This window comes from Ambystoma mexicanum, chromosome 1q, assembly GCF_040938575.1.
Source record: "Ambystoma mexicanum isolate Mex_15411 chromosome 1q, UKY_AmexF1_1, whole genome shotgun sequence".
In the NCBI taxonomy this organism is placed as follows: Eukaryota; Metazoa; Chordata; class Amphibia; order Caudata; family Ambystomatidae; genus Ambystoma; species Ambystoma mexicanum.
The window spans coordinates 592,841,049-592,865,907 of record NC_090922.1 but is presented as its reverse complement, the minus strand read 5'-3'; the positions used below and the strand labels follow the sequence as shown (position 1 = coordinate 592,865,907).

Genomic DNA, 24,859 nt, shown 5'->3' with positions numbered 1-24,859 from the left:
GCAAAAAATGCAACACCTCACTAGCTCAGGGTGACTTAGTGAAGCAGTGCACACGATGACGCTTTTTGAGATGAAGCGAATGGAGAATGCTATCGGGCTCCGAACCCGTGGCAGAATGACTTTATTTGCAAGCAATCCCATCCAAAGTCATGAAACCTGGCAGGGGATTGTGGGTATGCAAATTTCTCCAGACCGCAGGCCATGTGACATTGGCCAAAAGGCAGGCAGAGTCTGCCTTTGCCTGAGGACTCCCCTCGTTTACATAAGGTCTAGGGCTTCTGGGAGGCAGGCGTGAGATTTTCTTTTGGGCCCCAGAGATGGGGCTCCTCCCCCAGGATGTTGAAGAAGCAGCCCGCTCTCTCCTTTCTCAGGACACAGGGATCATTTTCCGCCCTCACCCTGTCTTGCACGGGTGCTGGGCCTCCTGGGCTGCCAGCGGGCAAAGAACGGCGTTTGTCAGGCGTTCGTCAGCCGATCGGGGCCCGGGCCCAAACCCCTGCCCACTGGGGCCATATCCTCCTGGATGCTAGCTTGGAGCCAGCCTCTGCTGGCTCACCAGCAGGTGGCGACAGCAGCAAGCATTAGCTAAAGGCTCCCCCCTCTGGCTACCACTGCAAAGCATCAGCCTGGCTGTGCTGCGAGGACCCCTGCAAAGGCTGACTGACAGCTGGGGGGTGCAAGCCAACAGCTGAAAAGCAGGCTTTGCGCTTTCATTTGCTCTGTTTCTTTTTTTTTTTAACCAGCATAGGTAACCCTGCACTTGGCAGGGCTTCAAAAAATTGAGTGAAACTCTTTAATGTTCCTCTCCACGGAAATCTTTAGTAAAAGGCGAAAGATTTATTCGGTTTGAAGAGAAACCAGAGTATGCGCTCTAGTGGCCCCGACTGCGGCCGCAAAAAATGCAACACCTCACTAGCTCAGGGTGACTTAGTGAAGCAGTGCACACGATGACGCTTTTTGAGATGAAGCGAATGGAGAATGCTATCGGGCTCCGAACCCGTGGCAGAATGACTTTATTTGCAAGCAATCCCATCCAAAGTCATGAAACCTGGCAGGGGATTGTGGGTATGCAAATTTCTCCAGACCGCAGGCCATGTGACATTGGCCAAAAGGCAGGCAGAGTCTGCCTTTGCCTGAGGACTCCCCTCGTTTACATAAGGTCTAGGGCTTCTGGGAGGCAGGCGTGAGATTTTCTTTTGGGCCCCAGAGATGGGGCTCCTCCCCCAGGATGTTGAAAAAGCAGCCCGCTCTCTCCTTTCTCAGGACACAGGGGTCATTTTCCACCCTCACCCTGTCTTGCACGGGTGCTGGGCCTCCTGGGCTGCCAGGTTCTTTTGCCCGCCAGGGCAAAGCCCGCCGGGCAAAGGACGGCGTTTGTCAGGCGTTCGTCAGCCGATCGGGGCCCGGGCCCAAACCCCTGCCCACTGGGGCCATATCCTCCTGGATGCTAGCTTGGAGCCAGCCTCTGCTGGCTCACCAGCAGGTGGCGACAGCAGCAAGCATTAGCTAAAGGCTCCCCCCTCTGGCTACCACTGCAAAGCATCAGCCTGGCTGTGCTGCGAGGACCCCTGCAAAGGCTGACTGACAGCTGGGGGGTGCAAGCCAACAGCTGAAAAGCAGGCTTTGCGCTTTCATTTGCTCTGTTTCTTTTTTTTTTTAACCAGCATAGGTAACCCTGCACTTGGCAGGGCTTCAAAAAATTGAGTGAAACTCTTTAATGTTCCTCTCCACGGAAATCTTTAGTAAAAGGCGAAAGATTTATTCGGTTTGAAGAGAAACCAGAGTATGCGCTCTAGTGGCCCCGACTGCGGCCGCAAAAAATGCAACACCTCACTAGCTCAGGGTGACTTAGTGAAGCAGTGCACACGATGACGCTTTTTGAGATGAAGCGAATGGAGAATGCTATCGGGCTCCGAACCCGTGGCAGAATGACTTTATTTGCAAGCAATCCCATCCAAAGTCATGAAACCTGGCAGGGGATTGTGGGTATGCAAATTTCTCCAGACCGCAGGCCATGTGACATTGGCCAAAAGGCAGGCAGAGTCTGCCTTTGCCTGAGGACTCCCCTCGTTTACATAAGGTCTAGGGCTTCTGGGAGGCAGGCGTGAGATTTTCTTTTGGGCCCCAGAGATGGGGCTCCTCCCCCAGGATGTTGAAAAAGCAGCCCGCTCTCTCCTTTCTCAGGACACAGGGGTCATTTTCCGCCCTCACCCTGTCTTGCACGGGTGCTGGGCCTCCTGGGCTGCCAGCGGGCAAAGAACGGCGTTTGTCAGGCGTTCGTCAGCCGATCGGGGCCCGGGCCCAAACCCCTGCCCACTGGGGCCATATCCTCCTGGATGCTAGCTTGGAGCCAGCCTCTGCTGGCTCACCAGCAGGTGGCGACAGCAGCAAGCATTAGCTAAAGGCTCCCCCCTCTGGCTACCACTGCAAAGCATCAGCCTGGCTGTGCTGCGAGGACCCCTGCAAAGGCTGACTGACAGCTGGGGGGTGCAAGCCAACAGCTGAAAAGCAGGCTTTGCGCTTTCATTTGCTCTGTTTCTTTTTTTTTTTAACCAGCATAGGTAACCCTGCACTTGGCAGGGCTTCAAAAAATTGAGTGAAACTCTTTAATGTTCCTCTCCACGGAAATCTTTAGTAAAAGGCGAAAGATTTATTCGGTTTGAAGAGAAACCAGAGTATGCGCTCTAGTGGCCCCGACTGCGGCCGCAAAAAATGCAACACCTCACTAGCTCAGGGTGACTTAGTGAAGCAGTGCACACGATGACGCTTTTTGAGATGAAGCGAATGGAGAATGCTATCGGGCTCCGAACCCGTGGCAGAATGACTTTATTTGCAAGCAATCCCATCCAAAGTCATGAAACCTGGCAGGGGATTGTGGGTATGCAAATTTCTCCAGACCGCAGGCCATGTGACATTGGCCAAAAGGCAGGCAGAGTCTGCCTTTGCCTGAGGACTCCCCTCGTTTACATAAGGTCTAGGGCTTCTGGGAGGCAGGCGTGAGATTTTCTTTTGGGCCCCAGAGATGGGGCTCCTCCCCCAGGATGTTGAAAAAGCAGCCCGCTCTCTCCTTTCTCAGGACACAGGGGTCATTTTCCGCCCTCACCCTGTCTTGCACGGGTGCTGGGCCTCCTGGGCTGCCAGGTTCTTTTGCCCGCCAGGGCAAAGCCCGCCGGGCAAAGGACGGCGTTTGTCAGGCGTTTGTCAGCCGATCGGGGCCCGGGCCCAAACCCCTGCCCACTGGGGCCATATCCTCCTGGATGCTAGCTTGGAGCCAGCCTCTGCTGGCTCACCAGCAGGTGGCGACAGCAGCAAGCATTAGCTAAAGGCTCCCCCCTCTGGCTACCACTGCAAGGCATCAGCCTGGCTGTGCTGCGAGGACCCCTGCAAAGGCTGACTGACAGCTGGGGGGTGCAAGCCAACAGCTGAAAAGCAGGCTTTGCGCTTTCATTTGCTCTGTTTCTTTTTTTTTATAACCAGCATAGGTAACCCTGCACTTGGCAGGGCTTCAAAAAATTGAGTGAAACTCTTTAATGTTCCTCTCCACGGAAATCTTTAGTAAAAGGCGAAAGATTTATTCGGTTTGAAGAGAAACCAGAGTATGCGCTCTAGTGGCCCCGACTGCGGCCGCAAAAAATGCAACACCTCACTAGCTCAGGGTGACTTAGTGAAGCAGTGCACACAATGACGCTTTTTGAGATGAAGCGAATGGAGAATGCTATCGGGCTCCGAACCCGTGGCAGAATGACTTTATTTGCAAGCAATCCCATCCAAAGTCATGAAACCTGGCAGGGGATTGTGGGTATGCAAATTTCTCCAGACCGCAGGCCATGTGACATTGGCCAAAAGGCAGGCAGAGTCTGCCTTTGCCTGAGGACTCCCCTCGTTTACATAAGGTCTAGGGCTTCTGGGAGGCAGGCGTGAGATTTTCTTTTGGGCCCCAGAGATGGGGCTCCTCCCCCAGGATGTTGAAGAAGCAGCCCGCTCTCTCCTTTCTCAGGACACAGGGGTCATTTTCCGCCCTCACCCTGTCTTGCACGGGTGCTGGGCCTCCTGGGCTGCCAGCGGGCAAAGGACGGCGTTTGTCAGGCGTTCGTCAGCCGATCGGGGCCCGGGCCCAAACCCCTGCCCACTGGGGCCATATCCTCCTGGATGCTAGCTTGGAGCCAGCCTCTGCTGGCTCACCAGCAGGTGGCGACAGCAGCAAGCATTAGCTAAAGGCTCCCCCCTCTGGCTACCACTGCAAGGCATCAGCCTGGCTGTGCTGCGAGGACCCCTGCAAAGGCTGACTGACAGCTGGGGGGTGCAAGCCAACAGCTGAAAAGCAGGCTTTGCGCTTTCATTTGCTCTGTTTCTTTTTAACCAGCATAGGTAACCCTGCACTTGGCAGGGCTTCAAAAAATTGAGTGAAACTCTTTAATGTTCCTCTCCACGGAAATCTTTAGTAAAAGGCGAAAGATTTATTCGGTTTGAAGAGAAACCAGAGTATGCGCTCTAGTGGCCCCGACTGCGGCCGCAAAAAATGCAACACCTCACTAGCTCAGGGTGACTTAGTGAAGCAGTGCACACGATGACGCTTTTTGAGATGAAGCGAATGGAGAATGCTATCGGGCTCCGAACCCGTGGCAGAATGACTTTATTTGCAAGCAATCCCATCCAAAGTCATGAAACCTGGCAGGGGATTGTGGGTATGCAAATTTCTCCAGACCGCAGGCCATGTGACATTGGCCAAAAGGCAGGCAGAGTCTGCCTTTGCCTGAGGACTCCCCTCGTTTACATAAGGTCTAGGGCTTCTGGGAGGCAGGCGTGAGATTTTCTTTTGGGCCCCAGAGATGGGGCTCCTCCCCCAGGATGTTGAAGAAGCAGCCCGCTCTCTCCTTTCTCAGGACACAGGGATCATTTTCCGCCCTCACCCTGTCTTGCACGGGTGCTGGGCCTCCTGGGCTGCCAGCGGGCAAAGAACGGCGTTTGTCAGGCGTTCGTCAGCCGATCGGGGCCCGGGCCCAAACCCCTGCCCACTGGGGCCATATCCTCCTGGATGCTAGCTTGGAGCCAGCCTCTGCTGGCTCACCAGCAGGTGGCGACAGCAGCAAGCATTAGCTAAAGGCTCCCCCCTCTGGCTACCACTGCAAAGCATCAGCCTGGCTGTGCTGCGAGGACCCCTGCAAAGGCTGACTGACAGCTGGGGGGTGCAAGCCAACAGCTGAAAAGCAGGCTTTGCGCTTTCATTTGCTCTGTTTCTTTTTTTTTTTAACCAGCATAGGTAACCCTGCACTTGGCAGGGCTTCAAAAAATTGAGTGAAACTCTTTAATGTTCCTCTCCACGGAAATCTTTAGTAAAAGGCGAAAGATTTATTCGGTTTGAAGAGAAACCAGAGTATGCGCTCTAGTGGCCCCGACTGCGGCCGCAAAAAATGCAACACCTCACTAGCTCAGGGTGACTTAGTGAAGCAGTGCACACGATGACGCTTTTTGAGATGAAGCGAATGGAGAATGCTATCGGGCTCCGAACCCGTGGCAGAATGACTTTATTTGCAAGCAATCCCATCCAAAGTCATGAAACCTGGCAGGGGATTGTGGGTATGCAAATTTCTCCAGACCGCAGGCCATGTGACATTGGCCAAAAGGCAGGCAGAGTCTGCCTTTGCCTGAGGACTCCCCTCGTTTACATAAGGTCTAGGGCTTCTGGGAGGCAGGCGTGAGATTTTCTTTTGGGCCCCAGAGATGGGGCTCCTCCCCCAGGATGTTGAAAAAGCAGCCCGCTCTCTCCTTTCTCAGGACACAGGGGTCATTTTCCGCCCTCACCCTGTCTTGCACGGGTGCTGGGCCTCCTGGGCTGCCAGGTTCTTTTGCCCGCCAGGGCAAAGCCCGCCGGGCAAAGGACGGCGTTTGTCAGGCGTTCGTCAGCCGATCGGGGCCCGGGCCCAAACCCCTGCCCACTGGGGCCATATCCTCCTGGATGCTAGCTTGGAGCCAGCCTCTGCTGGCTCACCAGCAGGTGGCGACAGCAGCAAGCATTAGCTAAAGGCTCCCCCCTCTGGCTACCACTGCAAAGCATCAGCCTGGCTGTGCTGCGAGGACCCCTGCAAAGGCTGACTGACAGCTGGGGGGTGCAAGCCAACAGCTGAAAAGCAGGCTTTGCGCTTTCATTTGCTCTGTTTCTTTTTTTTTTTAACCAGCATAGGTAACCCTGCACTTGGCAGGGCTTCAAAAAATTGAGTGAAACTCTTTAATGTTCCTCTCCACGGAAATCTTTAGTAAAAGGCGAAAGATTTATTCGGTTTGAAGAGAAACCAGAGTATGCGCTCTAGTGGCCCCGACTGCGGCCGCAAAAAATGCAACACCTCACTAGCTCAGGGTGACTTAGTGAAGCAGTGCACACGATGACGCTTTTTGAGATGAAGCGAATGGAGAATGCTATCGGGCTCCGAACCCGTGGCAGAATGACTTTATTTGCAAGCAATCCCATCCAAAGTCATGAAACCTGGCAGGGGATTGTGGGTATGCAAATTTCTCCAGACCGCAGGCCATGTGACATTGGCCAAAAGGCAGGCAGAGTCTGCCTTTGCCTGAGGACTCCCCTCGTTTACATAAGGTCTAGGGCTTCTGGGAGGCAGGCGTGAGATTTTCTTTTGGGCCCCAGAGATGGGGCTCCTCCCCCAGGATGTTGAAAAAGCAGCCCGCTCTCTCCTTTCTCAGGACACAGGGGTCATTTTCCGCCCTCACCCTGTCTTGCACGGGTGCTGGGCCTCCTGGGCTGCCAGGTTCTTTTGCCCGCCAGGGCAAAGCCCGCCGGGCAAAGGACGGCGTTTGTCAGGCGTTTGTCAGCCGATCGGGGCCCGGGCCCAAACCCCTGCCCACTGGGGCCATATCCTCCTGGATGCTAGCTTGGAGCCAGCCTCTGCTGGCTCACCAGCAGGTGGCGACAGCAGCAAGCATTAGCTAAAGGCTCCCCCCTCTGGCTACCACTGCAAGGCATCAGCCTGGCTGTGCTGCGAGGACCCCTGCAAAGGCTGACTGACAGCTGGGGGGTGCAAGCCAACAGCTGAAAAGCAGGCTTTGCGCTTTCATTTGCTCTGTTTCTTTTTTTTTATAACCAGCATAGGTAACCCTGCACTTGGCAGGGCTTCAAAAAATTGAGTGAAACTCTTTAATGTTCCTCTCCACGGAAATCTTTAGTAAAAGGCGAAAGATTTATTCGGTTTGAAGAGAAACCAGAGTATGCGCTCTAGTGGCCCCGACTGCGGCCGCAAAAAATGCAACACCTCACTAGCTCAGGGTGACTTAGTGAAGCAGTGCACACAATGACGCTTTTTGAGATGAAGCGAATGGAGAATGCTATCGGGCTCCGAACCCGTGGCAGAATGACTTTATTTGCAAGCAATCCCATCCAAAGTCATGAAACCTGGCAGGGGATTGTGGGTATGCAAATTTCTCCAGACCGCAGGCCATGTGACATTGGCCAAAAGGCAGGCAGAGTCTGCCTTTGCCTGAGGACTCCCCTCGTTTACATAAGGTCTAGGGCTTCTGGGAGGCAGGCGTGAGATTTTCTTTTGGGCCCCAGAGATGGGGCTCCTCCCCCAGGATGTTGAAGAAGCAGCCCGCTCTCTCCTTTCTCAGGACACAGGGGTCATTTTCCGCCCTCACCCTGTCTTGCACGGGTGCTGGGCCTCCTGGGCTGCCAGCGGGCAAAGGACGGCGTTTGTCAGGCGTTCGTCAGCCGATCGGGGCCCGGGCCCAAACCCCTGCCCACTGGGGCCATATCCTCCTGGATGCTAGCTTGGAGCCAGCCTCTGCTGGCTCACCAGCAGGTGGCGACAGCAGCAAGCATTAGCTAAAGGCTCCCCCCTCTGGCTACCACTGCAAGGCATCAGCCTGGCTGTGCTGCGAGGACCCCTGCAAAGGCTGACTGACAGCTGGGGGGTGCAAGCCAACAGCTGAAAAGCAGGCTTTGCGCTTTCATTTGCTCTGTTTCTTTTTAACCAGCATAGGTAACCCTGCACTTGGCAGGGCTTCAAAAAATTGAGTGAAACTCTTTAATGTTCCTCTCCACGGAAATCTTTAGTAAAAGGCGAAAGATTTATTCGGTTTGAAGAGAAACCAGAGTATGCGCTCTAGTGGCCCCGACTGCGGCCGCAAAAAATGCAACACCTCACTAGCTCAGGGTGACTTAGTGAAGCAGTGCACACGATGACGCTTTTTGAGATGAAGCGAATGGAGAATGCTATCGGGCTCCGAACCCGTGGCAGAATGACTTTATTTGCAAGCAATCCCATCCAAAGTCATGAAACCTGGCAGGGGATTGTGGGTATGCAAATTTCTCCAGACCGCAGGCCATGTGACATTGGCCAAAAGGCAGGCAGAGTCTGCCTTTGCCTGAGGACTCCCCTCGTTTACATAAGGTCTAGGGCTTCTGGGAGGCAGGCGTGAGATTTTCTTTTGGGCCCCAGAGATGGGGCTCCTCCCCCAGGATGTTGAAGAAGCAGCCCGCTCTCTCCTTTCTCAGGACACAGGGATCATTTTCCGCCCTCACCCTGTCTTGCACGGGTGCTGGGCCTCCTGGGCTGCCAGCGGGCAAAGAACGGCGTTTGTCAGGCGTTTGTCAGCCGATCGGGGCCCGGGCCCAAACCCCTGCCCACTGGGGCCATATCCTCCTGGATGCTAGCTTGGAGCCAGCCTCTGCTGGCTCACCAGCAGGTGGCGACAGCAGCAAGCATTAGCTAAAGGCTCCCCCCTCTGGCTACCACTGCAAAGCATCAGCCTGGCTGTGCTGCGAGGACCCCTGCAAAGGCTGACTGACAGCTGGGGGGTGCAAGCCAACAGCTGAAAAGCAGGCTTTGCGCTTTCATTTGCTCTGTTTCTTTTTTTTTTTAACCAGCATAGGTAACCCTGCACTTGGCAGGGCTTCAAAAAATTGAGTGAAACTCTTTAATGTTCCTCTCCACGGAAATCTTTAGTAAAAGGCGAAAGATTTATTCGGTTTGAAGAGAAACCAGAGTATGCGCTCTAGTGGCCCCGACTGCGGCCGCAAAAAATGCAACACCTCACTAGCTCAGGGTGACTTAGTGAAGCAGTGCACACGATGACGCTTTTTGAGATGAAGCGAATGGAGAATGCTATCGGGCTCCGAACCCGTGGCAGAATGACTTTATTTGCAAGCAATCCCATCCAAAGTCATGAAACCTGGCAGGGGATTGTGGGTATGCAAATTTCTCCAGACCGCAGGCCATGTGACATTGGCCAAAAGGCAGGCAGAGTCTGCCTTTGCCTGAGGACTCCCCTCGTTTACATAAGGTCTAGGGCTTCTGGGAGGCAGGCGTGAGATTTTCTTTTGGGCCCCAGAGATGGGGCTCCTCCCCCAGGATGTTGAAAAAGCAGCCCGCTCTCTCCTTTCTCAGGACACAGGGGTCATTTTCCGCCCTCACCCTGTCTTGCACGGGTGCTGGGCCTCCTGGGCTGCCAGGTTCTTTTGCCCGCCAGGGCAAAGCCCGCCGGGCAAAGGACGGCGTTTGTCAGGCGTTCGTCAGCCGATCGGGGCCCGGGCCCAAACCCCTGCCCACTGGGGCCATATCCTCCTGGATGCTAGCTTGGAGCCAGCCTCTGCTGGCTCACCAGCAGGTGGCGACAGCAGCAAGCATTAGCTAAAGGCTCCCCCCTCTGGCTACCACTGCAAAGCATCAGCCTGGCTGTGCTGCGAGGACCCCTGCAAAGGCTGACTGACAGCTGGGGGGTGCAAGCCAACAGCTGAAAAGCAGGCTTTGCGCTTTCATTTGCTCTGTTTCTTTTTTTTTTTAACCAGCATAGGTAACCCTGCACTTGGCAGGGCTTCAAAAAATTGAGTGAAACTCTTTAATGTTCCTCTCCACGGAAATCTTTAGTAAAAGGCGAAAGATTTATTCGGTTTGAAGAGAAACCAGAGTATGCGCTCTAGTGGCCCCGACTGCGGCCGCAAAAAATGCAACACCTCACTAGCTCAGGGTGACTTAGTGAAGCAGTGCACACGATGACGCTTTTTGAGATGAAGCGAATGGAGAATGCTATCGGGCTCCGAACCCGTGGCAGAATGACTTTATTTGCAAGCAATCCCATCCAAAGTCATGAAACCTGGCAGGGGATTGTGGGTATGCAAATTTCTCCAGACCGCAGGCCATGTGACATTGGCCAAAAGGCAGGCAGAGTCTGCCTTTGCCTGAGGACTCCCCTCGTTTACATAAGGTCTAGGGCTTCTGGGAGGCAGGCGTGAGATTTTCTTTTGGGCCCCAGAGATGGGGCTCCTCCCCCAGGATGTTGAAAAAGCAGCCCGCTCTCTCCTTTCTCAGGACACAGGGGTCATTTTCCGCCCTCACCCTGTCTTGCACGGGTGCTGGGCCTCCTGGGCTGCCAGGTTCTTTTGCCCGCCAGGGCAAAGCCCGCCGGGCAAAGGACGGCGTTTGTCAGGCGTTTGTCAGCCGATCGGGGCCCGGGCCCAAACCCCTGCCCACTGGGGCCATATCCTCCTGGATGCTAGCTTGGAGCCAGCCTCTGCTGGCTCACCAGCAGGTGGCGACAGCAGCAAGCATTAGCTAAAGGCTCCCCCCTCTGGCTACCACTGCAAGGCATCAGCCTGGCTGTGCTGCGAGGACCCCTGCAAAGGCTGACTGACAGCTGGGGGGTGCAAGCCAACAGCTGAAAAGCAGGCTTTGCGCTTTCATTTGCTCTGTTTCTTTTTTTTTATAACCAGCATAGGTAACCCTGCACTTGGCAGGGCTTCAAAAAATTGAGTGAAACTCTTTAATGTTCCTCTCCACGGAAATCTTTAGTAAAAGGCGAAAGATTTATTCGGTTTGAAGAGAAACCAGAGTATGCGCTCTAGTGGCCCCGACTGCGGCCGCAAAAAATGCAACACCTCACTAGCTCAGGGTGACTTAGTGAAGCAGTGCACACAATGACGCTTTTTGAGATGAAGCGAATGGAGAATGCTATCGGGCTCCGAACCCGTGGCAGAATGACTTTATTTGCAAGCAATCCCATCCAAAGTCATGAAACCTGGCAGGGGATTGTGGGTATGCAAATTTCTCCAGACCGCAGGCCATGTGACATTGGCCAAAAGGCAGGCAGAGTCTGCCTTTGCCTGAGGACTCCCCTCGTTTACATAAGGTCTAGGGCTTCTGGGAGGCAGGCGTGAGATTTTCTTTTGGGCCCCAGAGATGGGGCTCCTCCCCCAGGATGTTGAAGAAGCAGCCCGCTCTCTCCTTTCTCAGGACACAGGGGTCATTTTCCGCCCTCACCCTGTCTTGCACGGGTGCTGGGCCTCCTGGGCTGCCAGCGGGCAAAGGACGGCGTTTGTCAGGCGTTCGTCAGCCGATCGGGGCCCGGGCCCAAACCCCTGCCCACTGGGGCCATATCCTCCTGGATGCTAGCTTGGAGCCAGCCTCTGCTGGCTCACCAGCAGGTGGCGACAGCAGCAAGCATTAGCTAAAGGCTCCCCCCTCTGGCTACCACTGCAAGGCATCAGCCTGGCTGTGCTGCGAGGACCCCTGCAAAGGCTGACTGACAGCTGGGGGGTGCAAGCCAACAGCTGAAAAGCAGGCTTTGCGCTTTCATTTGCTCTGTTTCTTTTTAACCAGCATAGGTAACCCTGCACTTGGCAGGGCTTCAAAAAATTGAGTGAAACTCTTTAATGTTCCTCTCCACGGAAATCTTTAGTAAAAGGCGAAAGATTTATTCGGTTTGAAGAGAAACCAGAGTATGCGCTCTAGTGGCCCCGACTGCGGCCGCAAAAAATGCAACACCTCACTAGCTCAGGGTGACTTAGTGAAGCAGTGCACACGATGACGCTTTTTGAGATGAAGCGAATGGAGAATGCTATCGGGCTCCGAACCCGTGGCAGAATGACTTTATTTGCAAGCAATCCCATCCAAAGTCATGAAACCTGGCAGGGGATTGTGGGTATGCAAATTTCTCCAGACCGCAGGCCATGTGACATTGGCCAAAAGGCAGGCAGAGTCTGCCTTTGCCTGAGGACTCCCCTCGTTTACATAAGGTCTAGGGCTTCTGGGAGGCAGGCGTGAGATTTTCTTTTGGGCCCCAGAGATGGGGCTCCTCCCCCAGGATGTTGAAGAAGCAGCCCGCTCTCTCCTTTCTCAGGACACAGGGATCATTTTCCGCCCTCACCCTGTCTTGCACGGGTGCTGGGCCTCCTGGGCTGCCAGCGGGCAAAGAACGGCGTTTGTCAGGCGTTCGTCAGCCGATCGGGGCCCGGGCCCAAACCCCTGCCCACTGGGGCCATATCCTCCTGGATGCTAGCTTGGAGCCAGCCTCTGCTGGCTCACCAGCAGGTGGCGACAGCAGCAAGCATTAGCTAAAGGCTCCCCCCTCTGGCTACCACTGCAAAGCATCAGCCTGGCTGTGCTGCGAGGACCCCTGCAAAGGCTGACTGACAGCTGGGGGGTGCAAGCCAACAGCTGAAAAGCAGGCTTTGCGCTTTCATTTGCTCTGTTTCTTTTTTTTTTTAACCAGCATAGTTAACCCTGCACTTGGCAGGGCTTCAAAAAATTGAGTGAAACTCTTTAATGTTCCTCTCCACGGAAATCTTTAGTAAAAGGCGAAAGATTTATTCGGTTTGAAGAGAAACCAGAGTATGCGCTCTAGTGGCCCCGACTGCGGCCGCAAAAAATGCAACACCTCACTAGCTCAGGGTGACTTAGTGAAGCAGTGCACACGATGACGCTTTTTGAGATGAAGCGAATGGAGAATGCTATCGGGCTCCGAACCCGTGGCAGAATGACTTTATTTGCAAGCAATCCCATCCAAAGTCATGAAACCTGGCAGGGGATTGTGGGTATGCAAATTTCTCCAGACCGCAGGCCATGTGACATTGGCCAAAAGGCAGGCAGAGTCTGCCTTTGCCTGAGGACTCCCCTCGTTTACATAAGGTCTAGGGCTTCTGGGAGGCAGGCGTGAGATTTTCTTTTGGGCCCCAGAGATGGGGCTCCTCCCCCAGGATGTTGAAAAAGCAGCCCGCTCTCTCCTTTCTCAGGACACAGGGGTCATTTTCCGCCCTCACCCTGTCTTGCACGGGTGCTGGGCCTCCTGGGCTGCCAGGTTCTTTTGCCCGCCAGGGCAAAGCCCGCCGGGCAAAGGACGGCGTTTGTCAGGCGTTCGTCAGCCGATCGGGGCCCGGGCCCAAACCCCTGCCCACTGGGGCCATATCCTCCTGGATGCTAGCTTGGAGCCAGCCTCTGCTGGCTCACCAGCAGGTGGCAACAGCAGCAAGCATTAGCTAAAGGCTCCCCCCTCTGGCTACCACTGCAAGGCATCAGCCTGGCTGTGCTGCGAGGACCCCTGCAAAGGCTGACTGACAGCTGGGGGGTGCAAGCCAACAGCTGAAAAGCAGGCTTTGCGCTTTTATTTGCTCTGTTTCTTTTTTTTTTTAACCAGCATAGGTAACCCTGCACTTGGCAGGGCTTCAAAAAATTGAGTGAAACTCTTTAATGTTCCTCTCCACGGAAATCTTTAGTAAAAGGCGAAAGATTTATTCGGTTTGAAGAGAAACCAGAGTATGCGCTCTAGTGGCCCCGACTGCGGCCGCAAAAAATGCAACACCTCACTAGCTCAGGGTGACTTAGTGAAGCAGTGCACACGATGACGCTTTTTGAGATGAAGCGAATGGAGAATGCTATCGGGCTCCGAACCCGTGGCAGAATGACTTTATTTGCAAGCAATCCCATCCAAAGTCATGAAACCTGGCAGGGGATTGTGGGTATGCAAATTTCTCCAGACCGCAGGCCATGTGACATTGGCCAAAAGGCAGGCAGAGTCTGCCTTTGCCTGAGGACTCCCCTCGTTTACATAAGGTCTAGGGCTTCTGGGAGGCAGGCGTGAGATTTTCTTTTGGGCCCCAGAGATGGGGCTCCTCCCCCAGGATGTTGAAAAAGCAGCCCGCTCTCTCCTTTCTCAGGACACAGGGGTCATTTTCCGCCCTCACCCTGTCTTGCACGGGTGCTGGGCCTCCTGGGCTGCCAGCGGGCAAAGAACGGCGTTTGTCAGGCGTTCGTCAGCCGATCGGGGCCCGGGCCCAAACCCCTGCCCACTGGGGCCATATCCTCCTGGATGCTAGCTTGGAGCCAGCCTCTGCTGGCTCACCAGCAGGTGGCGACAGCAGCAAGCATTAGCTAAAGGCTCCCCCCTCTGGCTACCACTGCAAAGCATCAGCCTGGCTGTGCTGCGAGGACCCCTGCAAAGGCTGACTGACAGCTGGGGGGTGCAAGCCAACAGCTGAAAAGCAGGCTTTGCGCTTTCATTTGCTCTGTTTCTTTTTTTTTTTAACCAGCATAGGTAACCCTGCACTTGGCAGGGCTTCAAAAAATTGAGTGAAACTCTTTAATGTTCCTCTCCACGGAAATCTTTAGTAAAAGGCGAAAGATTTATTCGGTTTGAAGAGAAACCAGAGTATGCGCTCTAGTGGCCCCGACTGCGGCCGCAAAAAATGCAACACCTCACTAGCTCAGGGTGACTTAGTGAAGCAGTGCACACGATGACGCTTTTTGAGATGAAGCGAATGGAGAATGCTATCGGGCTCCGAACCCGTGGCAGAATGACTTTATTTGCAAGCAATCCCATCCAAAGTCATGAAACCTGGCAGGGGATTGTGGGTATGCAAATTTCTCCAGACCGCAGGCCATGTGACATTGGCCAAAAGGCAGGCAGAGTCTGCCTTTGCCTGAGGACTCCCCTCGTTTACATAAGGTCTAGGGCTTCTGGGAGGCAGGCGTGAGATTTTCTTTTGGGCCCCAGAGATGGGGCTCCTCCCCCAGGATGTTGAAAAAGCAGCCCGCTCTCTCCTTTCTCAGGACACAGGGGTCATTTTCCGCCCTCACCCTGTCTTGCACGGGTGCTGGGCCTCCTGGGCTGCCAGCGGGCAAAGAACGGCGTTTGTCAGGCGTTCGTCAGCCGATCGGGGCCCGGGCCCAAACCCCTGCCCACTGGGGCCATATCCTCCTGGATGCTAGCTTGGAGCCAGCCTCTGCTGGCTCACCAGCAGGTGGCGACAGCAGCAAGCATTAGCTAAAGGCTCCCCCCTCTGGCTACCACTGCAAAGCATCAGCCTGGCTGTGCTGCGAGGACCCCTGCAAAGGCTGACTGACAGCTGGGGGGTGCAAGCCAACAGCTGAAAAGCAGGCTTTGCGCTTTCATTTGCTCTGTTTCTTTTTTTTTTTAACCAGCATAGGTAACCCTGCACTTGGCAGGGCTTCAAAAAATTGAGTGAAACTCTTTAATGTTCCTCTCCACGGAAATCTTTAGTAAAAGGCGAAAGATTTATTCGGTTTGAAGAGAAACCAGAGTATGCGCTCTAGTGGCCCCGACTGCGGCCGCAAAAAATGCAACACCTCACTAGCTCAGGGTGACTTAGTGAAGCAGTGCACACGATGACGCTTTTTGAGATGAAGCGAATGGAGAATGCTATCGGGCTCCGAACCCGTGGCAGAATGACTTTATTTGCAAGCAATCCCATCCAAAGTCATGAAACCTGGCAGGGGATTGTGGGTATGCAAATTTCTCCAGACCGCAGGCCATGTGACATTGGCCAAAAGGCAGGCAGAGTCTGCCTTTGCCTGAGGACTCCCCTCGTTTACATAAGGTCTAGGGCTTCTGGGAGGCAGGCGTGAGATTTTCTTTTGGGCCCCAGAGATGGGGCTCCTCCCCCAGGATGTTGAAAAAGCAGCCCGCTCTCTCCTTTCTCAGGACACAGGGGTCATTTTCCGCCCTCACCCTGTCTTGCACGGGTGCTGGGCCTCCTGGGCTGCCAGGTTCTTTTGCCCGCCAGGGCAAAGCCCGCCGGGCAAAGGACGGCGTTTGTCAGGCGTTTGTCAGCCGATCGGGGCCCGGGCCCAAACCCCTGCCCACTGGGGCCATATCCTCCTGGATGCTAGCTTGGAGCCAGCCTCTGCTGGCTCACCAGCAGGTGGCGACAGCAGCAAGCATTAGCTAAAGGCTCCCCCCTCTGGCTACCACTGCAAGGCATCAGCCTGGCTGTGCTGCGAGGACCCCTGCAAAGGCTGACTGACAGCTGGGGGGTGCAAGCCAACAGCTGAAAAGCAGGCTTTGCGCTTTCATTTGCTCTGTTTCTTTTTTTTTATAACCAGCATAGGTAACCCTGCACTTGGCAGGGCTTCAAAAAATTGAGTGAAACTCTTTAATGTTCCTCTCCACGGAAATCTTTAGTAAAAGGCGAAAGATTTATTCGGTTTGAAGAGAAACCAGAGTATGCGCTCTAGTGGCCCCGACTGCGGCCGCAAAAAATGCAACACCTCACTAGCTCAGGGTGACTTAGTGAAGCAGTGCACACAATGACGCTTTTTGAGATGAAGCGAATGGAGAATGCTATCGGGCTCCGAACCCGTGGCAGAATGACTTTATTTGCAAGCAATCCCATCCAAAGTCATGAAACCTGGCAGGGGATTGTGGGTATGCAAATTTCTCCAGACCGCAGGCCATGTGACATTGGCCAAAAGGCAGGCAGAGTCTGCCTTTGCCTGAGGACTCCCCTCGTTTACATAAGGTCTAGGGCTTCTGGGAGGCAGGCGTGAGATTTTCTTTTGGGCCCCAGAGATGGGGCTCCTCCCCCAGGATGTTGAAGAAGCAGCCCGCTCTCTCCTTTCTCAGGACACAGGGGTCATTTTCCGCCCTCACCCTGTCTTGCACGGGTGCTGGGCCTCCTGGGCTGCCAGCGGGCAAAGGACGGCGTTTGTCAGGCGTTCGTCAGCCGATCGGGGCCCGGGCCCAAACCCCTGCCCACTGGGGCCATATCCTCCTGGATGCTAGCTTGGAGCCAGCCTCTGCTGGCTCACCAGCAGGTGGCGACAGCAGCAAGCATTAGCTAAAGGCTCCCCCCTCTGGCTACCACTGCAAGGCATCAGCCTGGCTGTGCTGCGAGGACCCCTGCAAAGGCTGACTGACAGCTGGGGGGTGCAAGCCAACAGCTGAAAAGCAGGCTTTGCGCTTTCATTTGCTCTGTTTCTTTTTAACCAGCATAGGTAACCCTGCACTTGGCAGGGCTTCAAAAAATTGAGTGAAACTCTTTAATGTTCCTCTCCACGGAAATCTTTAGTAAAAGGCGAAAGATTTATTCGGTTTGAAGAGAAACCAGAGTATGCGCTCTAGTGGCCCCGACTGCGGCCGCAAAAAATGCAACACCTCACTAGCTCAGGGTGACTTAGTGAAGCAGTGCACACGATGACGCTTTTTGAGATGAAGCGAATGGAGAATGCTATCGGGCTCCGAACCCGTGGCAGAATGACTTTATTTGCAAGCAATCCCATCCAAAGTCATGAAACCTGGCAGGGGATTGTGGGTATGCAAATTTCTCCAGACCGCAGGCCATGTGACATTGGCCAAAAGGCAGGCAGAGTCTGCCTTTGCCTGAGGACTCCCCTCGTTTACATAAGGTCTAGGGCTTCTGGGAGGCAGGCGTGAGATTTTCTTTTGGGCCCCAGAGATGGGGCTCCTCCCCCAGGATGTTGAAGAAGCAGCCCGCTCTCTCCTTTCTCAGGACACAGGGATCATTTTCCGCCCTCACCCTGTCTTGCACGGGTGCTGGGCCTCCTGGGCTGCCAGCGGGCAAAGAACGGCGTTTGTCAGGCGTTCGTCAGCCGATCGGGGCCCGGGCCCAAACCCCTGCCCACTGGGGCCATATCCTCCTGGATGCTAGCTTGGAGCCAGCCTCTGCTGGCTCACCAGCAGGTGGCGACAGCAGCAAGCATTAGCTAAAGGCTCCCCCCTCTGGCTACCACTGCAAAGCATCAGCCTGGCTGTGCTGCGAGGACCCCTGCAAAGGCTGACTGACAGCTGGGGGGTGCAAGCCAACAGCTGAAAAGCAGGCTTTGCGCTTTCATTTGCTCTGTTTCTTTTTTTTTTTAACCAGCATAGGTAACCCTGCACTTGGCAGGGCTTCAAAAAATTGAGTGAAACTCTTTAATGTTCCTCTCCACGGAAATCTTTAGTAAAAGGCGAAAGATTTATTCGGTTTGAAGAGAAACCAGAGTATGCGCTCTAGTGGCCCCGACTGCGGCCGCAAAAAATGCAACACCTCACTAGCTCAGGGTGACTTAGTGAAGCAGTGCACACGATGACGCTTTTTGAGATGAAGCGAATGGAGAATGCTATCGGGCTCCGAACCCGTGGCAGAATGACTTTATTTGCAAGCAATCCCATCCAAAGTCATGAAACCTGGCAGGGGATTGTGGGTATGCAAATTTCTCCAGACCGCAGGCCATGTGACATTGGCCAAAAGGCAGGCAGAGTCTGCCTTTGCCTGAGGACTCCCCTCGTTTACATAAGGTCTAGGGCTTCTGGGAGGCAGGCGTGAGATTTTCTTTTGGGCCCCAGAGATGGGGCTCCTCCCCCAGGATGTTGAAAAAGCAGCCCGCTCTCTCCTTTCTCAGGACACAGGGGTCATTTTCCGCCCTCACCCTGTCTTGCACGGGTGCTGGGCCTCCTGGGCTGCCAGGTTCTTTTGCCCGCCAGGGCAAAGCCCGCCGGGCAAAGGACGGCGTTTGTCAGGCGTTCGTCAGCCGATCGGGGCCCGGGCCCAAACCCCTGCCCACTGGGGCCATATCCTCCTGGATGCTAGCTTGGAGCCAGCCTCTGCTGGCTCACCAGCAGGTGGCAACAGCAGCAAGCATTAGCTAAAGGCTCCCCCCTCTGGCTACCACTGCAAGGCATCAGCCTGGCTGTGCTGCGAGGACCCCTGCAAAGGCTGACTGACAGCTGGGGGGTGCAAGCCAACAGCTGAAAAGCAGGCTTTGCGCTTTTATTTGCTCTGTTTCTTTTTTTTTTTAACCAGCATAGGTAACCCTGCACTTGGCAGGGCTTCAAAAAATTGAGTGAAACTCTTTAATGTTCCTCTCCACGGAAATCTTTAGTAAAAGGCGAAAGATTTATTCGGTTTGAAGAGAAACCAGAGTATGCGCTCTAGTGGCCCCGACTGCGGCCGCAAAAAATGCAACACCTCACTAGCTCAGGGTGACTTAGTGAAGCAGTGCACACGATGACGCTTTTTGAGATGAAGCGAATGGAGAATGCTATCGGGCTCCGAACCCGTGGCAGAATGACTTTATTTGCAAGCAATCCCATCCAAAGTCATGAAACCTGGCAGGGGATTGTGGGTATGCAAATTTCTCCAGACCGCAGGCCATGTGACATTGGCCAAAAGGCAGGCAGAGTCTGCCTTTGCCTGAGGACTCCCCTCGTTTACATAAGGTCTAGGGCTTCTGGGAGGCAGGCGTGAGATTTTCTTTTGGGCCCCAGAGATGGGGCTCCTCCCCCAGGATGTTGAAAAAGCAGCCCGCTCTCTCCTTTCTCAGGACACAGGGGTCATTTTCCGCCCTCACCCTGTCTTGCACGGGTGCTGGGCCTCCTGGGCTGCCAGCGGGCAAAGAACGGCGTTTGTCAGGCGTTCGTCAGCCGATCGGGGCCCGGGCCCAAACCCCTGCCCACTGGGGCCATATCCTCCTGGATGCTAGCTTGGAGCCAGCCTCTGCTGGCTCACCAGCAGGTGGCGACAGCAGCAAGCATTAGCTAAAGGCTCCCCCCTCTGGCTACCACTGCAAAGCATCAGCCTGGCTGTGCTGCGAGGACCCCTGCAAAGGCTGACTGACAGCTGGGGGGTGCAAGCCAACAGCTGAAAAGCAGGCTTTGCGCTTTCATTTGCTCTGTTTCTTTTTTTTTTTAACCAGCATAGGTAACCCTGCACTTGGCAGGGCTTCAAAAAATTGAGTGAAACTCTTTAATGTTCCTCTCCACGGAAATCTTTAGTAAAAGGCGAAAGATTTATTCGGTTTGAAGAGAAACCAGAGTATGCGCTCTAGTGGCCCCGACTGCGGCCGCAAAAAATGCAACACCTCACTAGCTCAGGGTGACTTAGTGAAGCAGTGCACACGATGACGCTTTTTGAGATGAAGCGAATGGAGAATGCTATCGGGCTCCGAACCCGTGGCAGAATGACTTTATTTGCAAGCAATCCCATCCAAAGTCATGAAACCTGGCAGGGGATTGTGGGTATGCAAATTTCTCCAGACCGCAGGCCATGTGACATTGGCCAAAAGGCAGGCAGAGTCTGCCTTTGCCTGAGGACTCCCCTCGTTTACATAAGGTCTAGGGCTTCTGGGAGGCAGGCGTGAGATTTTCTTTTGGGCCCCAGAGATGGGGCTCCTCCCCCAGGATGTTGAAAAAGCAGCCCGCTCTCTCCTTTCTCAGGACACAGGGGTCATTTTCCGCCCTCACCCTGTCTTGCACGGGTGCTGGGCCTCCTGGGCTGCCAGGTTCTTTTGCCCGCCAGGGCAAAGCCCGCCGGGCAAAGGACGGCGTTTGTCAGGCGTTTGTCAGCCGATCGGGGCCCGGGCCCAAACCCCTGCCCACTGGGGCCATATCCTCCTGGATGCTAGCTTGGAGCCAGCCTCTGCTGGCTCACCAGCAGGTGGCGACAGCAGCAAGCATTAGCTAAAGGCTCCCCCCTCTGGCTACCACTGCAAGGCATCAGCCTGGCTGTGCTGCGAGGACCCCTGCAAAGGCTGACTGACAGCTGGGGGGTGCAAGCCAACAGCTGAAAAGCAGGCTTTGCGCTTTCATTTGCTCTGTTTCTTTTTTTTTATAACCAGCATAGGTAACCCTGCACTTGGCAGGGCTTCAAAAAATTGAGTGAAACTCTTTAATGTTCCTCTCCACGGAAATCTTTAGTAAAAGGCGAAAGATTTATTCGGTTTGAAGAGAAACCAGAGTATGCGCTCTAGTGGCCCCGACTGCGGCCGCAAAAAATGCAACACCTCACTAGCTCAGGGTGACTTAGTGAAGCAGTGCACACAATGACGCTTTTTGAGATGAAGCGAATGGAGAATGCTATCGGGCTCCGAACCCGTGGCAGAATGACTTTATTTGCAAGCAATCCCATCCAAAGTCATGAAACCTGGCAGGGGATTGTGGGTATGCAAATTTCTCCAGACCGCAGGCCATGTGACATTGGCCAAAAGGCAGGCAGAGTCTGCCTTTGCCTGAGGACTCCCCTCGTTTACATAAGGTCTAGGGCTTCTGGGAGGCAGGCGTGAGATTTTCTTTTGGGCCCCAGAGATGGGGCTCCTCCCCCAGGATGTTGAAGAAGCAGCCCGCTCTCTCCTTTCTCAGGACACAGGGGTCATTTTCCGCCCTCACCCTGTCTTGCACGGGTGCTGGGCCTCCTGGGCTGCCAGCGGGCAAAGGACGGCGTTTGTCAGGCGTTCGTCAGCCGATCGGGGCCCGGGCCCAAACCCCTGCCCACTGGGGCCATATCCTCCTGGATGCTAGCTTGGAGCCAGCCTCTGCTGGCTCACCAGCAGGTGGCGACAGCAGCAAGCATTAGCTAAAGGCTCCCCCCTCTGGCTACCACTGCAAGGCATCAGCCTGGCTGTGCTGCGAGGACCCCTGCAAAGGCTGACTGACAGCTGGGGGGTGCAAGCCAACAGCTGAAAAGCAGGCTTTGCGCTTTCATTTGCTCTGTTTCTTTTTAACCAGCATAGGTAACCCTGCACTTGGCAGGGCTTCAAAAAATTGAGTGAAACTCTTTAATGTTCCTCTCCACGGAAATCTTTAGTAAAAGGCGAAAGATTTATTCGGTTTGAAGAGAAACCAGAGTATGCGCTCTAGTGGCCCCGACTGCGGCCGCAAAAAATGCAACACCTCACTAGCTCAGGGTGACTTAGTGAAGCAGTGCACACGATGACGCTTTTTGAGATGAAGCGAATGGAGAATGCTATCGGGCTCCGAACCCGTGGCAGAATGACTTTATTTGCAAGCAATCCCATCCAAAGTCATGAAACCTGGCAGGGGATTGTGGGTATGCAAATTTCTCCAGACCGCAGGCCATGTGACATTGGCCAAAAGGCAGGCAGAGTCTGCCTTTGCCTGAGGACTCCCCTCGTTTACATAAGGTCTAGGGCTTCTGGGAGGCAGGCGTGAGATTTTCTTTTGGGCCCCAGAGATGGGGCTCCTCCCCCAGGATGTTGAAGAAGCAGCCCGCTCTCTCCTTTCTCAGGACACAGGGATCATTTTCCGCCCTCACCCTGTCTTGCACGGGTGCTGGGCCTCCTGGGCTGCCAGCGGGCAAAGAACGGCGTTTGTCAGGCGTTCGTCAGCCGATCGGGGCCCGGGCCCAAACCCCTGCCCACTGGGGCCATATCCTCCTGGATGCTAGCTTGGAGCCAGCCTCTGCTGGCTCACCAGCAGGTGGCGACAGCAGCAAGCATTAGCTAAAGGCTCCCCCCTCTGGCTACCACTGCAAAGCATCAGCCTGGCTGTGCTGCGAGGACCCCTGCAAAGGCTGACTGACAGCTGGGGGGTGCAAGCCAACAGCTGAAAAGCAGGCTTTGCGCTTTCATTTGCTCTGTTTCTTTTTTTTTTTAACCAGCATAGGTAACCCTGCACTTGGCAGGGCTTCAAAAAATTGAGTGAAACTCTTTAATGTTCCTCTCCACGGAAATCTTTAGTAAAAGGCGAAAGATTTATTCGGTTTGAAGAGAAACCAGAGTATGCGCTCTAGTGGCCCCGACTGCGGCCGCAAAAAATGCAACACCTCACTAGCTCAGGGTGACTTAGTGAAGCAGTGCACACGATGACGCTTTTTGAGATGAAGCGAATGGAGAATGCTATCGGGCTCCGAACCCGTGGCAGAATGACTTTATTTGCAAGCAATCCCATCCAAAGTCATGAAACCTGGCAGGGGATTGTGGGTATGCAAATTTCTCCAGACCGCAGGCCATGTGACATTGGCCAAAAGGCAGGCAGAGTCTGCCTTTGCCTGAGGACTCCCCTCGTTTACATAAGGTCTAGGGCTTCTGGGAGGCAGGCGTGAGATTTTCTTTTGGGCCCCAGAGATGGGGCTCCTCCCCCAGGATGTTGAAAAAGCAGCCCGCTCTCTCCTTTCTCAGGACACAGGGGTCATTTTCCGCCCTCACCCTGTCTTGCACGGGTGCTGGGCCTCCTGGGCTGCCAGGTTCTTTTGCCCGCCAGGGCAAAGCCCGCCGGGCAAAGGACGGCGTTTGTCAGGCGTTCGTCAGCCGATCGGGGCCCGGGCCCAAACCCCTGCCCACTGGGGCCATATCCTCCTGGATGCTAGCTTGGAGCCAGCCTCTGCTGGCTCACCAGCAGGTGGCAACAGCAGCAAGCATTAGCTAAAGGCTCCCCCCTCTGGCTACCACTGCAAGGCATCAGCCTGGCTGTGCTGCGAGGACCCCTGCAAAGGCTGACTGACAGCTGGGGGGTGCAAGCCAACAGCTGAAAAGCAGGCTTTGCGCTTTCATTTGCTCTGTTTCTTTTTTTTTTTAACCAGCATAGGTAACCCTGCACTTGGCAGGGCTTCAAAAAATTGAGTGAAACTCTTTAATGTTCCTCTCCACGGAAATCTTTAGTAAAAGGCGAAAGATTTATTCGGTTTGAAGAGAAACCAGAGTATGCGCTCTAGTGGCCCCGACTGCGGCCGCAAAAAATGCAACACCTCACTAGCTCAGGGTGACTTAGTGAAGCAGTGCACACGATGACGCTTTTTGAGATGAAGCGAATGGAGAATGCTATCGGGCTCCGAACCCGTGGCAGAATGACTTTATTTGCAAGCAATCCCATCCAAAGTCATGAAACCTGGCAGGGGATTGTGGGTATGCAAATTTCTCCAGACCGCAGGCCATGTGACATTGGCCAAAAGGCAGGCAGAGTCTGCCTTTGCCTGAGGACTCCCCTCGTTTACATAAGGTCTAGGGCTTCTGGGAGGCAGGCGTGAGATTTTCTTTTGGGCCCCAGAGATGGGGCTCCTCCCCCAGGATGTTGAAAAAGCAGCCCGCTCTCTCCTTTCTCAGGACACAGGGGTCATTTTCCGCCCTCACCCTGTCTTGCACGGGTGCTGGGCCTCCTGGGCTGCCAGGTTCTTTTGCCCGCCAGGGCAAAGCCCGCCGGGCAAAGGACGGCGTTTGTCAGGCGTTTGTCAGCCGATCGGGGCCCGGGCCCAAACCCCTGCCCACTGGGGCCATATCCTCCTGGATGCTAGCTTGGAGCCAGCCTCTGCTGGCTCACCAGCAGGTGGCGACAGCAGCAAGCATTAGCTAAAGGCTCCCCCCTCTGGCTACCACTGCAAGGCATCAGCCTGGCTGTGCTGCGAGGACCCCTGCAAAGGCTGACTGACAGCTGGGGGGTGCAAGCCAACAGCTGAAAAGCAGGCTTTGCGCTTTCATTTGCTCTGTTTCTTTTTTTTTATAACCAGCATAGGTAACCCTGCACTTGGCAGGGCTTCAAAAAATTGAGTGAAACTCTTTAATGTTCCTCTCCACGGAAATCTTTAGTAAAAGGCGAAAGATTTATTCGGTTTGAAGAGAAACCAGAGTATGCGCTCTAGTGGCCCCGACTGCGGCCGCAAAAAATGCAACACCTCACTAGCTCAGGGTGACTTAGTGAAGCAGTGCACACAATGACGCTTTTTGAGATGAAGCGAATGGAGAATGCTATCGGGCTCCGAACCCGTGGCAGAATGACTTTATTTGCAAGCAATCCCATCCAAAGTCATGAAACCTGGCAGGGGATTGTGGGTATGCAAATTTCTCCAGACCGCAGGCCATGTGACATTGGCCAAAAGGCAGGCAGAGTCTGCCTTTGCCTGAGGACTCCCCTCGTTTACATAAGGTCTAGGGCTTCTGGGAGGCAGGCGTGAGATTTTCTTTTGGGCCCCAGAGATGGGGCTCCTCCCCCAGGATGTTGAAGAAGCAGCCCGCTCTCTCCTTTCTCAGGACACAGGGGTCATTTTCCGCCCTCACCCTGTCTTGCACGGGTGCTGGGCCTCCTGGGCTGCCAGCGGGCAAAGGACGGCGTTTGT

At 54.6% G+C, this 24,859-nt stretch overlaps 27 non-coding genes across 27 annotated transcripts; all 27 read right to left on the bottom strand.

Annotated features, from left to right (window-relative positions):
* Window positions 1-750: 750 nt before the first annotated feature.
* On the bottom strand, window positions 751-866 carry LOC138564329 (U5 spliceosomal RNA). The gene has a single exon (XR_011300281.1). It is a non-coding gene; the product is annotated as a U5 spliceosomal RNA (small nuclear RNA).
* Window positions 867-1,671: 805 nt separating this feature from the next.
* On the bottom strand, window positions 1,672-1,787 carry LOC138564328 (U5 spliceosomal RNA). Its single transcript, XR_011300280.1, has one exon. It is a non-coding gene; the product is annotated as a U5 spliceosomal RNA (small nuclear RNA).
* A 776-nt stretch (window positions 1,788-2,563) lies between these two features.
* LOC138564327 (U5 spliceosomal RNA) lies at window positions 2,564-2,679 on the bottom strand. Its single transcript, XR_011300279.1, has one exon. It is a non-coding gene; the product is annotated as a U5 spliceosomal RNA (small nuclear RNA).
* An 805-nt stretch (window positions 2,680-3,484) lies between these two features.
* LOC138564326 (U5 spliceosomal RNA) lies at window positions 3,485-3,600 on the bottom strand. Its single transcript, XR_011300278.1, has one exon. It is a non-coding gene; the product is annotated as a U5 spliceosomal RNA (small nuclear RNA).
* Window positions 3,601-4,370: 770 nt separating this feature from the next.
* On the bottom strand, window positions 4,371-4,486 carry LOC138564325 (U5 spliceosomal RNA). The gene has a single exon (XR_011300277.1). It is a non-coding gene; the product is annotated as a U5 spliceosomal RNA (small nuclear RNA).
* Window positions 4,487-5,262: 776 nt separating this feature from the next.
* On the bottom strand, window positions 5,263-5,378 carry LOC138564324 (U5 spliceosomal RNA). Its single transcript, XR_011300276.1, has one exon. It is a non-coding gene; the product is annotated as a U5 spliceosomal RNA (small nuclear RNA).
* Window positions 5,379-6,183: 805 nt separating this feature from the next.
* Window positions 6,184-6,299, bottom strand: LOC138564323 (U5 spliceosomal RNA). The gene has a single exon (XR_011300275.1). It is a non-coding gene; the product is annotated as a U5 spliceosomal RNA (small nuclear RNA).
* Window positions 6,300-7,104: 805 nt separating this feature from the next.
* LOC138564322 (U5 spliceosomal RNA) lies at window positions 7,105-7,220 on the bottom strand. Its single transcript, XR_011300274.1, has one exon. It is a non-coding gene; the product is annotated as a U5 spliceosomal RNA (small nuclear RNA).
* A 770-nt stretch (window positions 7,221-7,990) lies between these two features.
* LOC138564321 (U5 spliceosomal RNA) lies at window positions 7,991-8,106 on the bottom strand. Its single transcript, XR_011300273.1, has one exon. It is a non-coding gene; the product is annotated as a U5 spliceosomal RNA (small nuclear RNA).
* A 776-nt stretch (window positions 8,107-8,882) lies between these two features.
* On the bottom strand, window positions 8,883-8,998 carry LOC138564319 (U5 spliceosomal RNA). Its single transcript, XR_011300271.1, has one exon. It is a non-coding gene; the product is annotated as a U5 spliceosomal RNA (small nuclear RNA).
* An 805-nt stretch (window positions 8,999-9,803) lies between these two features.
* On the bottom strand, window positions 9,804-9,919 carry LOC138564318 (U5 spliceosomal RNA). Its single transcript, XR_011300270.1, has one exon. It is a non-coding gene; the product is annotated as a U5 spliceosomal RNA (small nuclear RNA).
* An 805-nt stretch (window positions 9,920-10,724) lies between these two features.
* Window positions 10,725-10,840, bottom strand: LOC138564317 (U5 spliceosomal RNA). Its single transcript, XR_011300269.1, has one exon. It is a non-coding gene; the product is annotated as a U5 spliceosomal RNA (small nuclear RNA).
* A 770-nt stretch (window positions 10,841-11,610) lies between these two features.
* On the bottom strand, window positions 11,611-11,726 carry LOC138564316 (U5 spliceosomal RNA). The gene has a single exon (XR_011300268.1). It is a non-coding gene; the product is annotated as a U5 spliceosomal RNA (small nuclear RNA).
* Window positions 11,727-12,502: 776 nt separating this feature from the next.
* Window positions 12,503-12,618, bottom strand: LOC138564315 (U5 spliceosomal RNA). Its single transcript, XR_011300267.1, has one exon. It is a non-coding gene; the product is annotated as a U5 spliceosomal RNA (small nuclear RNA).
* An 805-nt stretch (window positions 12,619-13,423) lies between these two features.
* On the bottom strand, window positions 13,424-13,539 carry LOC138564314 (U5 spliceosomal RNA). The gene has a single exon (XR_011300266.1). It is a non-coding gene; the product is annotated as a U5 spliceosomal RNA (small nuclear RNA).
* Window positions 13,540-14,315: 776 nt separating this feature from the next.
* LOC138564313 (U5 spliceosomal RNA) lies at window positions 14,316-14,431 on the bottom strand. The gene has a single exon (XR_011300265.1). It is a non-coding gene; the product is annotated as a U5 spliceosomal RNA (small nuclear RNA).
* Window positions 14,432-15,207: 776 nt separating this feature from the next.
* On the bottom strand, window positions 15,208-15,323 carry LOC138564312 (U5 spliceosomal RNA). The gene has a single exon (XR_011300264.1). It is a non-coding gene; the product is annotated as a U5 spliceosomal RNA (small nuclear RNA).
* Window positions 15,324-16,128: 805 nt separating this feature from the next.
* On the bottom strand, window positions 16,129-16,244 carry LOC138564311 (U5 spliceosomal RNA). Its single transcript, XR_011300263.1, has one exon. It is a non-coding gene; the product is annotated as a U5 spliceosomal RNA (small nuclear RNA).
* Window positions 16,245-17,014: 770 nt separating this feature from the next.
* On the bottom strand, window positions 17,015-17,130 carry LOC138564310 (U5 spliceosomal RNA). The gene has a single exon (XR_011300262.1). It is a non-coding gene; the product is annotated as a U5 spliceosomal RNA (small nuclear RNA).
* A 776-nt stretch (window positions 17,131-17,906) lies between these two features.
* LOC138564308 (U5 spliceosomal RNA) lies at window positions 17,907-18,022 on the bottom strand. Its single transcript, XR_011300260.1, has one exon. It is a non-coding gene; the product is annotated as a U5 spliceosomal RNA (small nuclear RNA).
* An 805-nt stretch (window positions 18,023-18,827) lies between these two features.
* On the bottom strand, window positions 18,828-18,943 carry LOC138564307 (U5 spliceosomal RNA). Its single transcript, XR_011300259.1, has one exon. It is a non-coding gene; the product is annotated as a U5 spliceosomal RNA (small nuclear RNA).
* A 776-nt stretch (window positions 18,944-19,719) lies between these two features.
* On the bottom strand, window positions 19,720-19,835 carry LOC138564306 (U5 spliceosomal RNA). The gene has a single exon (XR_011300258.1). It is a non-coding gene; the product is annotated as a U5 spliceosomal RNA (small nuclear RNA).
* An 805-nt stretch (window positions 19,836-20,640) lies between these two features.
* LOC138564305 (U5 spliceosomal RNA) lies at window positions 20,641-20,756 on the bottom strand. Its single transcript, XR_011300257.1, has one exon. It is a non-coding gene; the product is annotated as a U5 spliceosomal RNA (small nuclear RNA).
* A 770-nt stretch (window positions 20,757-21,526) lies between these two features.
* On the bottom strand, window positions 21,527-21,642 carry LOC138564303 (U5 spliceosomal RNA). The gene has a single exon (XR_011300256.1). It is a non-coding gene; the product is annotated as a U5 spliceosomal RNA (small nuclear RNA).
* Window positions 21,643-22,418: 776 nt separating this feature from the next.
* LOC138564302 (U5 spliceosomal RNA) lies at window positions 22,419-22,534 on the bottom strand. The gene has a single exon (XR_011300255.1). It is a non-coding gene; the product is annotated as a U5 spliceosomal RNA (small nuclear RNA).
* An 805-nt stretch (window positions 22,535-23,339) lies between these two features.
* Window positions 23,340-23,455, bottom strand: LOC138564301 (U5 spliceosomal RNA). The gene has a single exon (XR_011300254.1). It is a non-coding gene; the product is annotated as a U5 spliceosomal RNA (small nuclear RNA).
* Window positions 23,456-24,260: 805 nt separating this feature from the next.
* On the bottom strand, window positions 24,261-24,376 carry LOC138564300 (U5 spliceosomal RNA). The gene has a single exon (XR_011300253.1). It is a non-coding gene; the product is annotated as a U5 spliceosomal RNA (small nuclear RNA).
* Between the last annotated feature and the right edge of the window lie 483 nt (window positions 24,377-24,859).